The sequence below is a fragment of the Bos indicus x Bos taurus genome, chromosome 11 (genome assembly GCF_003369695.1).
Source record: "Bos indicus x Bos taurus breed Angus x Brahman F1 hybrid chromosome 11, Bos_hybrid_MaternalHap_v2.0, whole genome shotgun sequence".
NCBI lineage: Eukaryota > Metazoa > Chordata > Mammalia > Artiodactyla > Bovidae > Bos > Bos indicus x Bos taurus.
In genome coordinates, this window is record NC_040086.1 from 88,171,581 (window position 1) to 88,183,809 (window position 12,229).

A 12,229-nucleotide genomic window follows, 5' to 3' on the forward strand; every position below is an offset into this window, starting at 1 on the left:
ACCTCCCAAGAGGGTGTCCTGATTAGCCCGTGGTACCTAAGGAACAAGAACTTGGGAGATTGATTAAACAATGTCTCCAAGAGTATTTAGCTAGGAAGGGCTGAAGTGGTATTGTGACCAGTTTACTCTGAATTCACAGCCAGTACTTTTAAATTTTACAGCAAGTTGACATCATGTTGGAGGTTTGGGATGAGGGCAGGACCCACTTAGGATTCAGTCCTATGCAGCAGGGAGTAGTTATAGGTGATGAAATAGGGAAATTCATCAGCAGTGTCCCCAAGGAACTCCAGACTTATGCACAGGTATACACACACACACACACACACACACACACACACACGCACACCCAAAACAAAGACAAGCAGACGGCCCAGGAGCCTCCAAGGGTAAGCACCTCCCTGTCAGCATTATTGTGGGATTCAGTGAATTGGTTCAGGTTGATGGTGGATTTGGAATCATGTGCTGCTGCTACTGCTGCTAAGTCACCTCAGTCGTGTCCGACCCTGTGCGACCCCATAGACGGCAGCCCACTAGGCTCCTCTGTCCCTGGGATTCTCCAGGCAAAAATACTGGAGTGGGTTGCCATTGAGCAGACTTAATATGGGATCACCCTCTTGGATGATGTATTTCTGGCTCAGCGCTACACTGGACTCATGGCATTACCACTTTGACAATGATCAGAAGGAGGTGGTTCCTTTTCAACTCCTCCCCTTGTAATAAATGTCATGAGCAAGTATGGAAGACCGCACTGTGATTCACAGGAAGGAGCACTGGCTCAGGACTTAAGAACACAAGCTCTTGGGACAACTGTCCTGTTCAAATCCCTGCTGTGCTGCATGTCACCATGTGATTTGGACTAGTTGTCTCAACAATCTGTACTTTCCTTTCCTCTTCTGCGGAATGAGAATGATGAGAACACCTTCCCGTGATGGTTAATTGTTGCTGTTATCTTGGTTAGATCACAATACCCAGATATTTGGTCAAACATCAGTCTGGATGTTGCTGGGAAGGTATTTTGCCAGGTGAGATTAACATGTAACTCAGTAGACTTTGAATGAGACAGATTATATGCTTCATAATGTGAGTGGGCCTCATCTAAGCAAGGGAAGGCCTTGACAGACTAATTTCCTTCAGGAAGATGGGACTCTGCCAGCAGAGGACCTTCAGGCTCAATCTGCAGCGTCAAATCTTCCCTGGGTCTCTAGCCTGTGGGCTTACCCTGCAGAAATTGGACTTGCCCGTCCCCGCCATTGTGTGAGCCAGTCCCTTTTTCTCTCTCTGTCAATAGGATATATAATATTCTATTGGTTCCGTTTCTCTGGAGTAGCCTGATAACCACACTGCTGCACTTACTCACTGGGTCATTCTGAGGATTAAATGAGTCATTACACTTGAAGCTCAGAGACCAGTGCCTGGCATGGAGTAAGAGGTCAGCGTGTGAGCAGTTATGCTGAAAGTGAAAAAGTGAAGTTGCTCAGTCGTGTCTGACTCTTTGCGACCCCAGCGACTGTGTAGCCTACCAGGCTCCTCTGTCCAGGTGATTTTCCAGGCAAGAGTACTGGAGTGGATTGCTATTTCCTTCTCCAGGGGATTTTCTCCATCCAGGGATCGAACCCGGGTCTCCCTCACTGTAGGCAGACGCTTTACTGTCTGAGCCACCAGGGAAGTCAGAGTTAAGCTGAATCCAGTGCTAATTGGATCCGTGCACAAACACGTGTAGGCACAAGGGTGACGGGCGGGGTGAGGGGTGGGGGCAGCCAGGGCAGGCAGGTGAGACACGCTGCAGAGGAAGATGAGGGAAGCAGAGGTCCTGATACCAGGTTGACTGCACACAGTTCTACTGGACTGCTTGTCCTGCCGCTCAAGGTTTCTGCCTTGATCTGGGTCCTTCCACTGTCACAAGAAGGGGTGAGTTTCAAGTGACGTCATCTGCCCAAATGCAAGACTGGCGTTTTGCACAGGGATGCTGATTCTCATACAGGAACAAGGGTGCAAAGGTCAAAGTTACAAATTAATCTGCAACCCTTGGCCATGAGGCAGGTAAAGAACTCACGTTTTCAGAGCCATCTGTACGCTCATCTATGGTAAGGTGAGCACAGGTACAGGTGAACTAGACAGGCAGCTCCTGTCCTTGGGAAACCCAGAGCATGGGAGGGAAATACTTGCCTGAAACCAAATCCTGGCCATGACCTTGCGGAAGTGGAGGTTAGGGCCAGAGCAGTGGGAGCACTGAGGGTGGAGCACCAGGGGCAGTGGGGGCGAGGAAGGCGGTGGAGATTCTGTGGTTAAAGAGTGCCCTGTGAGAAGCAGAGGAAGGACGTCCCTCAGAAAAAGGTGCAGCCTGAGCAGAGGAGGAAGCACAGGGGGTCTCTATGTCCTGGGGTAGGGAGGAGGAGCGGCCTGAGATGAGGGGACTGAGACAGGACCAGCCTCAGGGACAAACTTGCTTGCGACTGTGTATCATTCACGTTAGTTATGAGAAAGAAGTGGCATTGCTGCTAAAAACTGTGTTTACTCTAGCCTATTTCTGTTGTGTGCTACATGCTCAGTTTCTAAGTCATATCTGACTCTTTGTGACCCCACGGACTGTAGCCTGCCAGGCTCCTCTGTCCATGGGATTCTCCAATCAAGAATACTGGAGTGGGTTGCCATTTCCTCCTCACTTCTTTTACTTAACTTGAAGCTAATTTTTATGACACCACCAAGAGAAGGACCACCAAATCCTTGGAGACAAAAGCATTGTTATGTTCTGTCTGAGAGCTCCTCTAGCAGCCAGCTCAGTGACTTACAGAAAATGCACTTGAATACATGTTTACAGAAAGGAATCAAATGATAAACCTTTGCCTTTCAGCTCATTCGATCGATTCAGTGTTTAGTGATTGTTGACGGAAATATAATACAATATTTGCAGATCAAAAAGGACCCTTAGGTATTGGCTATTCACTCATCTCACTATAGAGATGGAGGTGTTGAGGGCTCAAGATAAGTCATTTGCCCCAATGCACTGAGTAGTGTGACTTGTCAGATAGAGGCTTTATAGTCTAAGAATCAGAGTGATGAGGCAAATCCCCTAGAATCACACAAATCTTCAGATATGGTTTTATTCACTTGTTCATTTATTTGTGACCAGTCATTTCTGTTATTAAGAGAGAGGTACTAATAACACAGGGCTTCCCTGGTGGCTCAGTGGTAAAGAATCCGCCGGCAATGCAGGAGACCTGGGTCTGATCCCTGGGTTGGGAAGGTCCCCTGGAGAAAGGAATGGCAACCCACTCCAGTAGAGATGGTTCGTGTAGTTCCACTACAGGTGAGTTGGCCGCCTTCTGCCCTTGATGAAGGACGGCACCGCTCACCAGCTCATAACCCACCAGATCTATGGTGGGAAGGCAGTGGGATCCGTGTAGGGTCACCTTGCAAGTATGCAGTGACATTCAAGTATTCCAGTGACTGCTGTGTATGATTGTGGAAAACATACAGGTCACGGATTGTAACGAATGTGCCCACTAGTGGGGGTGTTGGAAACGGGGGAGGCCATGCATGTATGGTGGCAGGATGTTTGTGTGAAATCTCTGTACTCGCCTCTTAATTTTTCCATGAAACTAAAACTATTCTGAGAAAGTGAAGTCTTTATTAAAAAAAATACCTGGAGTGAATGAATGAGTGACCTGCCCAAGGTGACTCTCCTGGCATGTGATAGGGCAGACAAAACTTGCTCTCTGGATTTGAAAGTGAAAGTGAAGTTGCTCAGTCATGTCTGACTCTTTCTGACCCCATGAACTGTAGCCTACCAGGCACCTCTGTCCTTGGGATTTTCCAGGCAAGGGTACTGGAGTGGGTTGCCATTTCCTTCTCCAGATTTAGTGCCCTGATTTAAGGTCACTCCTGACTTAAGACTAAACAGGAATGCATCTGTGATCAATACGCCACCTTTCTGGGCTCCGATTATGGAATCAGCAGATGAAGGCTATCACGCAATGTGTATGCACTCTTGTTCATTCTCATTCTGCAGGCATTCCTCCACAAGGACACGTCACTGTCTCCCGGAGGGCATGTGCATGTCTAGAAGGTAAGGCGAGTCTCCTTTCCCTTCCTCTGTTCACCCTTCTTGCTCTGAACTTGCCTTTCTCCTTCCTGCATCCTAAGCAGGCCTTGGTGTCTGCATCTCTCATCGTTATTAGGATCTCAAAGACAGAGGCTGTGTTGGAACCAACTTTCTACACCCTCTCTAAGCTCTGCGCTCTGTGCATAATAGGTGCTCAAAAACTGCTTACTGAGGAGGAACTCTGACCATTGCACTGCCTTTGTCTGTCCCATAGAAAATAGATTCCAATTAAAGGCCTTTTGTTGGTGGTAACAACAACAAATAATAATGCCAAAAATTCTTGTGTTACTGCCACGCTTTCAAACAAAAGATTACATAATTGTAGGAAAGAAGCTGTTCCTTCAGAAACTACAAAGAAGTCTTTCCTTCTGTCATAAAATATTTCGGACCCTAGTATGGCTTAATCACTGAGAATAGGACAATGACAGTTTATGGATGGATGGACGGAATAAGTGAAGTTAATAATTCACATATCTTGCATGTATTTGTAGGCATGAGTCCCTTCAATGTTCACCTGAAATGATTACAGTGTTGTTAATCAGCCATACTCCAATACAAACGAAAAAGTTCAAAGTTTGAAAAACAATGATTCACATCCCAGTTGACAAGTGTTCCCACAAGGATTCAGAGAGCACTTTCTTTTGCTCACTGTTTTGGACCACACAGTTCTGAAAGACTAACCCCCACTTTTTGAGTTGGTGGTTCTTGAGTCCTAGCTGGTCAGCAGAATGTCATGAACGTGTCTGAAGTTGGTGACATTATTTACTGCCTAACATTAGAGAAAGGGGACAATGAGAGGAAAAGTAAGGTCAGGGTGTTGCTTAGATAGCAAGTGTGTATGTGTGTATGCTCAGTAGTGTCTGACTCTTTGTGACCCTACGGACTGTCGTCTGCCAAGCTCCTCTGATTGTGGGGATGTCCAGACAAGAAGACACATGTACCCCAGTGTTCACTGAAGCACTGTTTACAATAGCTAGGACATGGAAGAAACCTAGATGTCCATCAACGGATGAATGGATAAAGAAGCTGTGGTATATATACGCAATAGAATATTACTCAGCTAGAAAAAGGAAGGCATATGAGTCAGTTCTAATGAGGTGGATGAACCTACAGCCTATTATACAGAGTAAAGTAAGTCAGAAAAAGAAAGACAGATATCGTGTATTAACACATATATATGGAATCTAGAAAGATGGTGCTAATGAACCCATTTGCAGGGCAGCAAAGGAGACACAGACATAAAGAAGAGCCTTTTGGTCACAGTGGGGGAAGGAGAGGGTGGGATGGCTTGAGAGACTAGTGTTGAAACATACATATCACCATATGTAAAACAGATCAGTTCAGTTCAGTTCAGTCACTCAGTCATGTCCAACTCTTTGCGGCTCCATGGACTGCAGCAAGCCAGGCTTCCCTGTCCATCACTAACTCCCTGAGCTGCTCAAACTCATGTCTATCAAGTCAGTGATGTCCAACCATCTCATCTTCTGTCATCCCCTTCTCATCCTGCCTTCAGTCTTTCCCAGCATCAGGGTCTTTTCCATCAAGAAGAGTCAGTTCTTTGCATCAGGCCAAAGTTTTGGGGCTTCAGCATCAGTCCTTCCAATGAATAGTCAGGACTGATTTCCTTTAGAATGGATTGGTTGGATCTCCTTGCAGTTCAAGGGACTCACAAGAGTCTTCTCCAACACCACAGTTCAAAAGCTTTCTTTATAGTGCAACTCTCACATCCATACATGACCACTGGAAAAACCATAGCCTTGACTAGACGGCCAGTGGGAATTTTCTGTATGATGCAAAGCCAGTGCTCTGTGACAATCTAGAGGGGTTGGGTAGGGAAGGAGGCGGGAGGGAAGTTAAAGAGGAAGGAAACATAGGTATGCTGATGTTGATTCATGTTGATGTATGGCAGAAATCATCACAATATTTTAAAGCAATTATCCTTCAATTAAAAATAAAATAAAAAGAATACTGGAGTGGGTTATAGGCTAAACACTGGAGACATTCTCAAGGTAAAGTTGCCATCAGAGAGAGGAGTGTGAATCAGAGTGAGAAATCAAGTCAACAGACAGACAAATGTGTTTTCTGCTGGTGTTGATAAACTAATCCCAATAAAGGAAAGATAAGCAAATGTTCATTTGTAAATGAAGTTTCAGAGTAGAAGCAGCACTGGACATATCAGATGGAAAATTTGTTTTAAAAATAGAAATTAATTTATTCCATAAGTCAAAAGATGAGTGAGGCTGTCACTACATTAAAAAAAAATGAAAGATGATCACTACGAATGTGTTTAATGTCAGGGAATGCAACTTTGGCAATACTTTTAGAACTGGATTTAAAAGTAACTTCAATCACTTTCTTGCCAATCCTTTATTCCTCCTTTTTGTTTTTGAAGAAAAAAAAAAAATCCAAGTTTCCTCTGAATCTAGTTCGAGCATTTCTGGAAGGGAATTTGTCCAAGATTCTGTAAACTGCTGATGTTCTATTTTGCCATGCCTTATAAACATATAAAGGGTTATTATGTTGTTGCATATTTAGGTTTTTAATCACTTTTCAACTCCTTTACCTCAGGAATCCATTCAGTTACCCTCTCAATTTTATTTCTTTGCTTTTTTATATATTCTTCTGATATTCATTTATGTTTTAAAATTTATTTTATATTGGAATATAGTTGATTAACAACATTGTGTTAGTTTAAGTTGGACAGGAAAATGATTCAGTTATGCAATCCTGAATATTCAATGGAAAGACTGATGTTAAAGCTGAAGCTCCAATACTTTGACCACCTGATTCAAAGAGCTGACTCATTGGAAAAGACCCTGATGTTGGGAAAGGCTGAGGCCAGGAGGAGAAGGGGGCAGCAGAGGATGAGATGATTGGATGGTATCATCGACTCAATGGACAGGTGTTTGAGCAAACTCTGGGAGATAGTGAAGGACAGGGAAGTCTGGAGTGCTGCAGTCCATGGAGTTGCAAAGAGGTGGATCTCAGTTAGCGACTGAACAGCAACATGCATATACATGTACCTATTCTTTTTCAAGTGCTTTTCCCATTTAAGCTGTTGCAGAATGTTGAGCATGGGCTACACAGTAGGTCCTTGTGGGTTGTCTATTTTACATGTAACAGTGTTGGGAAACCATATGTGAAGATCAGCACTTTTTATGAGAACAAAGAAGTGAATCTTTCTTGTAGAGAATAATTCTACACTGGCAGAGAGCTGTACTGGATGACCTAATAGGCCCTTTCTATCTCTAATTTCTATGATTCTATGAAAATCATCACCCAGGATAAGAAACAGATGTTAGCTGGTGACAATGGCCATGAGGCTCCGTCTTCCTCTCTCAGCCCCTCTCAGAGGCGTAGGTTGCCACCTCTCCCCCCTCTTCTTTGCTCTGTGGCAGCTGATGGGATATTTATAGTCCTCTTCCGCAGCATGCCAATTATAATTATCAATATCTCCACTGATAAAAAAAGAGGCATCATCTGAGTTGCACGCTGTATGCGATAAGCCAAGTTTGAGTCGAAAACGAGAATAGTTTCTTCCAATTATGGACAAAAGAGAGGTGCATTTGGTAGTGGGGGCTGCCACTGAGGCTGTGCTGATGTGGGTTTTGCCTCCCGGAAATCACTTCCATGGACAATAGCCAGGTGGAGATGCTCTTCTGAGCAGCTCTGGCTTGAACAGACAATGCCGTCGGTACTGTACAGAGTTAGAGAGTTGCTTTAAATATAATAAATAAAAGTGAAATCTTACACAAGGCAGCACAGCTTAGTAATTGCTGTTTTGGAGCTCACGTCTCTGCAGTTATTGAGCTCAGCATTTCATCTCCAGCTGCAGCACAATTTTTGCCAAATATAGATAAATGAAGTTAAAGTTATTGGCAACCACTAGTTCTGTGTCCCTGTTTTGAGTTTATAGATTTCATAGGAATGGCATTACTTTATTTCTGCAGCAGACAATTGTTGTTCTGAAGTGAGAACTTTTTCCATGGTACGGTCTATATGGCATCTTGATGGAGGCTGGAAATGTTAGCAGAGGGATCTCTGGGCAGCTGGAGTGAGGTTTCTGTTGAAATTAAGAGGTGAGGGAAGGCAGGTTCTCCACCTGATCAGCATAGTGTGTTTCCAAACCTTAACGGGATTTTCATAAAGCACCTGAAGATATTGCCTGTCATCATGGACTCCCTTCTGACACTGAGGGCTCCAGTCCCATCTGCAGTGTCCTGACCCCCACCTGCAGAGACAGGCAGCCCCAGGGAAACTGTGTTGTTGTAGCCTTTTATTTCTGGAGAAGTTGGAGGCTGTGTGATTTCTGCTTAGATGACTCAAAGATATAGATGGGGATACAATCAAAGAATTATAGCATGAAGTCTTAAAAGTGATCTTAGAGCTGGATTTCCATTTTCTATATGGTATTATTCCCTTCCGAGGCAGATGACCCCTGACCTCTTTTTGACCCCCTTTGAGTGGACATAGAGCCTAGTCTTCCAAGAAGCATTTGTTTACAATATCCACTCTCATCGTGGTAGTTCACTATTTCCTCGGCACTTTTTTTGGGTAGAATGTTCCCTTCTCCATCCTAATCTCATTGATTTCTTCAATGATCTTGTTATAGCTTTGGTTGTAGACTCCTTAACACTCTTTGCTGCTTCAGAAAAATAATTTCTAGAACCCTATGTGGCTGAAAAATGGGATGAGAAAACACACTTTGGAAAGAGATCATCATGTGAGTCATAGTCAATTTTATTCACACACACACACACACACACTCACTCACACACACACACACTCACACAGTCTAAATCTAAAAGCTTCAGCCATTAACTGACCTGAATCTATTAACTTCAATTCTTCAAGTTATTAATAATTTTTCTATCTCTGTTTAACTCACTTATACCAATCATCAGTCATTCCCACATTTTTTTGCTTGCTGAGCCCTCTGTAGATGATATTTGAACAGAGTGGTAACTTAGTCTCTTTTTCCTCGTTTTTTCCTCTCCCCTCTTCTTCCCTCTTTCACACTATCCTTGTTTTTTTTTTTTCCCCCAGGAGTGATTTGAACCCATTTAAAATGTGACCAAGCAGGACCTTAGGGCGTCTTTCCCAGGATAGACTTTCCCCCATATCCTCTGCTTTAGTTCCTCTCTGATTGAAGCTGAAGCTCCAATACTCTGGCCACCTGATGTGAAAAACTGACTCACTGGAAAAACCCTGATGCTGGGAAAGATGGAAGGCAGGAGGAGAAGGGGACAGTAGATGACGATATGGTTGGATATCATCACCACTGACTCGATGGACATGAATTAACTCAGGGAGCCGGTGATGGACAGGGCAGCCTGGCGTGCTGCAGTCCTTGGGATCGCAAATAGTCAGACACAACCTGAACTGAAGTACCTAGATAATAATATTTAATGCAAATTTCCTGAGTTGTTTTGCAGATATGAATCATCCCCACCCCAAATGGAAGATGTTAACTACTTGATGACCAGGAGCTAGCATAGCCCCAGGCCTCCTGTAGCCCCAGGACTGATAATATTAACCCCTATGACACCACCTAGTTCTCTTGTCATCAGCCAATCAGAAAACAGTGCAGAAGCTCATCATACACTCTGTGATGCCTCCACCTCCCAACCTGGCTTTTAAAAATGCTTTGCTGAAACCCTTTGGGGAGCTGGGGCTTCATGGGGCTTTTTGTGTCCTGGGAGGGCCCTGCAATAAACCTTACTCTGCTCCAAACCCTGAGGTTTCAGTTTGTTCGGCCTCACTGTGCTGGACACACTAACTTGCTTTAAATAAAAGATGAATGCAATTTGACAATGAGGAAATAATTTAAATATTCTAAAGTGGATCCTTTTCAACTCACAACATTCAGGTGACCACCTCTATTAGAAATGACTTTAGGAAATGCCTTTCCTGTGTATTGTCTTTCCAGAAAAACTCAAGACTCGGAGCAAACCCCTCTCATGCAGAGTCGGGGGGGACCCTCTTCCACAGCCTGGGCCAGCTCTGCCATGACATTGTCACCCTGTACTATCAATACATATCTGTACATAACTCCTCCCCTCCAAACTGGTTAGTGACCATTTTTATTTTCAAATTCTAAGTCCCAGCATGCTGGTAACTGATGCAGAGATGGTTGTCTGCACGTTTTTTATCGAATAGATGAATGTGTAGATTTGAAGAAGTAGTACCAAAATAAAGGGAGGGCCTCTGAACAGTGTTTGTAAGAGGTGAGGATGCTTTAGTGAGTATGTTGGGTTTGGAGATGTCCCCTGCTCACACGCTGCCTGGCCCAGCTCCCCAGAGCAGTCTTGCTCCAGTCCTGCCTGGCTGGGGACCTAGAACAGGGGAGGCCCTGTGCCTTGAGGGTGTGATTCTCGGAGGTCAGCGGAAGGTGATGCTCTTGGGGAGCGCTGCTAGAGGCTCAGCGGCAGGCTCAGTGCTGAAAGTCCACCTTTGCCCGCTGCCTGCGGCTCTCACCTCCCTGTCCTCCCAGGAGCACTGGGATGCGCTGCTGCTGGGTCTCCTTTTGAGACAAAGTGTTTCGGGGGCGGGGGTGCTGCACCTTTTCTGAACCTGAGTTGGTGACTGCTGTCCTGTCTTCGAACAACAGAGCTAGAAGGAGCAGCTTTCAGCCCCCCTCCTCGGTTATTCCACTTGAATATGAAGAGACCACCTTCCTAGTAGGAAAGGACCTGTACAAGTTCTGTTCTCCAGCTGAAGGAGGCGCCCATGTCCTCCTGCGTGTCCTGGGCCCTAAGTCTTGCCCTGAGGCAGAGACATGAGGCCCCTGAGCATCTTTTCTCCAGACAGACTGAAGATTTTATAATTCTGAGGGTGATCTTGGGTGGCCTTGGTCTGCAACGGCTTGGAGCGAGGCCTAGGCTTCTAGCCAGAGATTGGTCTGGGTTTCGGAAGTGAGAGCACCAGATCCTGGCCACGAGACCGGTGGTCAGTGACAAGGGCCTGGCCTTCAGCTTTTCAGTAAAGAATTCCCACAAAGACAGAAAGTAGTGAAACTATTAAGTGTTTATTAAAAAGAAAAAGAGCACAGTATTTGTGGATAGGCTCATGGGCAGATTCAGATGGAGGGCTGCTGAGTTGTGTCTTCATGGCAGCTTAATCACTTATGCGGGGTACTTCTTCCAGTTTTCCTTTGGCCAATCATTCTCATTTGCTTGCTTCACAGTCCGTATTTGGTATATCTCAGGATCCTCCCATGTGTGTGCATGCATCTGTCTTAGCCAAGGTGGATCCTATTGACCAGGCATCTAGGTAGCCTGGCATTAGTTAGCATCACTTCCCCTTTGGCCTCCAATGAACCTTTCTGTGCAAGTGTGGTCCAGGAGGTCTCCTGACTTCAGGGATGAGAAATATGTGGTCTGAAAAGGGCCCTGTCTCCTCCCTTAATTGCCCTGCCATTCTTGTCTTGGAGTTTCTATCAGTAGAGAAAGAATTTTCATTTGCTTTACCCTGGTGGGGGGAGGATCTGCCTCCTGCCTCAAGAGGACCCATGTGAGCTGCTCCAAAGAAGCCTTGATCCAGTTGGCCATGCCCCATGCCAGCTCCAGCCTGAGAAAGGGCCAGGGAAATCCAGCAGTGGCCAGGCCACTGGCTTTGATTGTGAAGTCAGGTTAGGGTCACCCTTAAGTGCTTGGGCTCCTCTGGTAAGTGGTGCTTTTCTTGGTCCATTTAAATCCATGGCTACCATTACTGTTTTTCTTCCTTTTTTTAATTAGGGGGAAATTCATAAAACATAAAATCAGCCATTAACCATTTCAAAGTGTGCAATCCAGCGACATTCAGTCCATTCACAGTGCTGTACAACCACACCTTTATAAGTTCCAGAACATTCTCAGGACCCCAGAAGGAAACTCGTTCCCAGTCATCAGTCACCCCCACTCCCCGACCCCCTTGCAAGTGTTCTCATTCTACTGTTAGCATTTGCCTCTTAACATGGTGTGTTTTAGAAAGAAGTCCTCTCAGCCCTTTTATTTTATTTTACTAGAAACAAATGCATTAACACATCTTGTGCCAGGCAAAAGGAGAAGACTCTTGAGAGTCCCTTGGATAGCAAGGAAATCACAACGGTCAATCCTAAAGGAAATCAGTCTTTAATATTCATTGGAA